This window comes from Priapulus caudatus, unplaced genomic scaffold, assembly GCF_000485595.1.
Source record: "Priapulus caudatus unplaced genomic scaffold, Priapulus_caudatus-5.0.1 Scaffold750, whole genome shotgun sequence".
In the NCBI taxonomy this organism is placed as follows: Eukaryota; Metazoa; Priapulida; class Priapulimorpha; order Priapulimorphida; family Priapulidae; genus Priapulus; species Priapulus caudatus.
Genome location: NW_014577811.1, coordinates 87,419 through 93,124, shown reverse-complemented (window position 1 = coordinate 93,124; position 5,706 = coordinate 87,419). Strand labels below are relative to the sequence as shown.

General features: G+C 45.7%; 1 protein-coding gene across 2 annotated transcripts in view; it reads left to right on the top strand.

Annotated features, from left to right (window-relative positions):
• Positions 1-5,706, top strand: part of LOC106813275 (piwi-like protein 1) — a 109,766-nt gene that overhangs the window by 47,276 nt on the left and 56,784 nt on the right. The gene's annotated exons all lie outside the window — the stretch shown is intronic.

The window sequence follows — 5,706 nt, the reverse complement described above, 5'->3', positions numbered from 1 at the left end:
GGGGGCGGGTAAACGTCAGCCGGATCTTTACCACCACCCCTCTACCCTGATCTACCCCCTCTGCGCTGCGGCCCTGGCACGAATGAGCCACCAAACTATGAGTCGGCCTCCGCGAGTGACGCATCCCACGAGGACGGCGCATGCGAGACGAGCGTCAAGCCGCCAATTAACATTTGCCACTGCTCCGATACGATTCAAAATGCCAATTGCGTGTTACATGTCCATTTTCTTATGCTTCAACTGCATAAATCGTAGTGTTTGTTAATGTGGTGTAATCGGTGATATTTCCGCTGTCAGGTGAGACTATATTTAGCTGGAGCAAAAATCTCGCAACTAGTCGGTTCTAACACGCCACTGCTACTCGAACCACAATTATCGTGTTCGCGTGTTAGTTTGTGCTTGTTAGGAGTAGTTTAGTATACGGATAATTGAACTAATTGTAAGGCGTCGAAAACGCCTATGGCGCAAATCAGAATACGCGACATCATTAACGCTAGATTTAGAGCATTGAAAATTACGCCCCTACCACACGCGCGCCGGATCAAATAAATTAGCATTTTCATGGGCGATCCACGCAAAGGCCTGTGTCACGCACTCGCACTCAACTTTTGAACCTATATCTGGCGTCACCTCGCATACTCATCCGAGTGAATATATTAGTCGAGGGCCGCTCATCTGTGGCATGATGTAGCGCCGAGGACGCCAATACGGTGTGCCTCTATGAGAGGTAGTACGGTGTATTGCTTACGCCGACGCGACTTTCGCCGTCGACTAGCTCATGTAGGGCGGCTAGTTGTAGGCCGCTATAATATATATCTGGAGACGCTTCCCCCTGTCCTACAAGGGGACACGGCTAAACCGGTGCATGGGCAGTGCCACTGTATAGGCGGTAATAATGAAGCAGTGAGATCTTAGTGGCACTGGGAGGCAGAGAGCTGAGTGGCGGGTAGAATCGGTGCTGCCATATCATAAACCTGCAGTCGACGTACGACGCGTCCTGCTGCGAGCGCGAGCCCCGGCGGACACGGAGGCGGTGACGACGCAAGGAGCGGAGGATCCGGGCAACAAGGACTCCGGTATATAGGCGGGCCAGCGCCCGGTGAGCGCGGAGAATCTCCCTTTTCCTTGTTCGATCTCTGCCACGCCGCGTTCGTCGCCCTCGTTTTATTGCATTGTACGCAACCTTTGTACTGTCGCATTCGAATTGGCATAATACAAACCGTCTGTGGTACGTACGCTTCGCTAGTCGTCAGGAGGTTTTCTTACTCGTACGTTCGCCGCTTCCCACACTTGACCGAAAGTACAAGTTACAATACAAGTTACAAGTTACAACGAGTTAAAAAAGTCAAGTGGTACAAAGTTACAATATCTTACGTATCTATTTTCTGTTGTATCATGAGTTTTGATAATTTTTTACCATGCTGCAGAGGGGACAAGATCCCGGTTATGCGCATTGCCACACCAATAGAAATGCATGTATACCGTCGTAGGTATTATTTCTAGTCAACGCTCAGCATAACATCACATTAAGTTTTTGGTTTATGTGTAATAATCGGAAACCATCTTGTACTGGCTTATACTGATCACTCGCATAAAGCGTAGTTTTTCATACCTATAGCCTGATGATGATGCAAAGAATTCTCTTCAATGTCTATATTATTATGTAACAGAATCATATAATCAGGAGTGAAATAATAGATATATTATTATTATATTATATTTATATTATATATTATTATATAGATCATTTTTATTTACTCCTGTATAATGCTTAAAACAAGATAGCCAATATTGTCATTCAGTTATGTTTCTAATACTTGCACATCTATAGTTGTAGCGCGGCTGCGTATCAGCTTATTTATTAAGTATTTTTTCGGTTTGTTTCCAGGCCATGCCGAGCTAGCGCGGGCCGACGATGCCAACGCACGAGCACTGAGGGCGGGACAATTACTAGATGCCGGCACTTGTGATGCATCGTATCAAGGACGGTATAAAGAATGCTCTTTCTAGTATAAAGAAGGTCGGTATCTTAAGAAGGCCGCTCTTTGAGTGCGCTCGTTGCATCGGGTATGGGCTGATAATGACGAGCAAAGCGCACGTGTTTCTGGCAGAGAACTGAAGCGCCGTGGTACAGGCTCGTTAGCGGTCTATGTCCCCGACCACTGTTTGACCTGCGCTCGTTAGTATTCTGACTAACCTACTCCTACCCTACCCTATATATATTAGTATTTATATACATACTATATTATACTATTAGTCAGAAATAGCCTTCTAAGAGCCAGGGTCGAACAGAGGTCAGGGGGGACATGGACTTATCTGCCGCGAAGGTACTGCGCTTGCGTACCATAAACCGCGTCGACTTCACGAGGCATGTCTGCGGAGACGCCGGGAGCCCGGGACGAAGGCGCCGAAGAGGTCGCGAGATAAGCGACCGGATGTGGATGGAGCGAGCAGCAACTCCTTTCCTTTGCCCAACTTGCATGCAGTGCCCTTCGTACACTCAGGATACTCCTGAATTCAGCTGACGAGCGAGAGCTGCCATCTGTCGTGGAGTTTGCCCTTTGTCTTCCGGCCTTTTGCTTACGTTGACGTATTTGTACGCGCTTGTTGTGCGTGATACTTATCGCTTACTGTCGCGTTGCTCATGGCGCTAATAAACGCGTCTGTGATACGTAACTTCACTAGTTCGTGTTTTGCTTTACGTCTGTCTTTACAGCAGAGTTAGCGAAAATCAGAGAGAGGATCACGCTGTTGATAATGGTCATCGCGCGTTTTTCGCTGTGCGCAAAAAACAGGAAAAACACTCCTCACCCTACGGCCTTTCCCATACTCCGACTAAGTACAATTAAGGTTACATAGTAATTAAACCCTGACGGGGGAAACAGGTTAAGCTTGTATCATGCATTGTCTGCAAGAAATAATTGCTCATTAGCAGGACATTGCGGTCTGAACATTAATTTATTTCCAAAGAGATCGCCGGGATGAGTAGTGTCGAGGATATAGCGATATCATATATATATATTTTATATATATGGTATAGTGGGCAGTTCAAGAGCAGGTATATTAGCTTTTTATAATTGCGCCGTTAAGAACCTGGAAATGATGCCGTTCGTACGGTAACAGGACGTACGCAGACAGACAGAGAGGAGCACTCAATTACACACCACACACACACACATCACCACACCACACCACACACACACACAACACACAACCCACACACAGCCCAACACGACCTCCCACATCCAACCACACATAACATCACACCAAACCCTCCCCCCCACACACACACACACATCCGCACACGCACACTCACCGCACGCGCACGCATCGCACGCGCGCTTGCGCGCGCGACACACACACACCACACACACACACACACACACACACACGCACACACACACACACACACACACACACACACACACAACATATGCACATATTATTATAGATATACTTACATATATATTAGCAGAGAGAGCTAGAGCAGGGCGGCGTTCAGCACAGCACTTGAAGCGTTCATCGTAAACATACGCCGCGCCATTGCTGCTGGGCTGCACACTGACATCATAAATATGTGGTAAGTAAAGTAATATATTATAAATAATCTAATTATTTATGTGGTCAGTGTGCAGCCGCACCAGCAATGGCGGCGCGTACAACCCAAGCTGCTTTGTTTAGCGATTGAAACGCTTCAAGTGCCTATAGCTGTGGCCTACAGTACTAAGCGCATCTGCTGCTGTCTCCTCGTCGGACGGTTCGTTATGTGTAGCTCAGTTGAATTTATTTGGCCCTGGTCTTATCGCGGGGTTGCCAATCAACCTACAGCGAGTATAACTGTCGGTCCCCGTTGTCGCTGTTGTGTACGACAGTATAGTCATCAAACCTTTACGACAGTACGACAGCAGCCATGCAGCACACTGCCGTAATTACGTCACACGCCCGGGGGGGGGGCACTCGCCTCGGAACCGGGTAGGGGGTAGCCCGACCAGGCTGTGCGACGGATTGTCTATACTGGTATTCTAACCCTAGCAATACCGTTTCTTGGAGCTAGGTAGGGGGGTGCCTCGGGTACATTAAAAACCTGACCCTGTCGCAAACCGCTTCCAGCGGCACGTCCCCAGTACCCCCAAAAGTTCCCCAAAAGTTTAACAATATTTCATGAGAATTGTCTAAAATAAGGGCTGAAAACTAATATATCATTCACTGATATTATTAGCCGACACTTAATTATTATAAATTATTCAATTTAAGCAGGTTTTAATTGAATTAAGACATTTTTGATTATACAGATTAAAAGTAAACAGTGTAGATAATTTTTGTGGAAAAAAAATTTTACGAAATTTTTTAAAAATACATTTTTTTCTTTTTAATCGATTGTGCAGTAGAATGCTATACTGTGCGACTTCCGACTCATTTGGCTATCACGGGTCACATATTGTCTATGAGAGTTTTCTATGAGAGATTGTCTGTGAGAGTTTTCTACGAGAGATTGTCTATTATATGAGATATGTTGTCTGAGATATATGATATAATATTATAGTGTCTATATTATACACTCAGTAATTATGTAAGCGACAGAAGCGTACGTGGGGTGTAGGGGAATGTAACTCCTAATCTTGTGCTGGGTTCCATTGTTGTGTCAACGGTTTTACATATTATAGGTTGGACAACGACATATTACGGCTCTACATTCGTGCTCTAGGTCGCCGTGCCTCATCTGCCGTAAAGTGCTTACAAATGTAGCCTGTAGGCCTACACGATTGCTTGATCTGAGCATAGATATATACAACACATGTTGATGTGTTGTATATGATCTGAGAAGTGAACAATAGCTGCACGTGTGACCAATTGTCCGAGACCGGGCCGCGAACATTTTTTCCTGAACCTTTCGGGCAGTACAGTGTACATTTGTACATCTTCTTCTTCGTTTTTCTTCTTTATTTATTTTTTCTTATTATTATATATATATAGGTCTCAATTATAAATAAAAAATAATTAATAAAAAAATCATCAATCAAAGAAGAACTAACGAAGAAGATGTACAAGTGTACACTGTACCGATAAGACGAGGTTTTGTAGGGAACCGCTACAATCTCTCCTCCCGTTTGCACAACAGCTATGTCGAGGAGACCCCCCAAGCCGTCCCCTGTCCTCCCATTTATAAGGCGGGGGGGGGGGCTACCCGCTGCGACCTCTACGTAGATGCTGACACCTTTCGTGTCCCGCCTGAATAGACTAACAATATATTGCAAGTGGCGGGTCCAGTGGGTGGGTGTGGATTGGGTGGCTAGTCCCTCTGTTGGACTAACGATATTTGTACACATAGGCCAATTAATTATTGCCAAGTATAATAGTGGCGCGGCTGTACAAAACGGCCTCTTAAACGTTGGACAATAGCGGTGACAAGCTGGACGGCCAGGTGACGCGACGCGTATCGAAATCAGCAGGTACACTGAGAATAGGTGACGCGACGCGCTCTGACGTGGAACGGGCGCGACAGCATCGCTTGCTGTCTCACGCCAAAAGAATCTAGTTTAATTTCTTGCCAAATCAGTTAATCCGGTTTCGTCTGGGCAGTATATATAAGCTAGATCTACACAAACGTCACCATTCTTCGCCACACGCTGCTGTCGTTCTAGGTAAATATATTTGTATTTCTCTCGTGTAAAATCGTACTTGTTATGATTGTAACATTTACTAGTA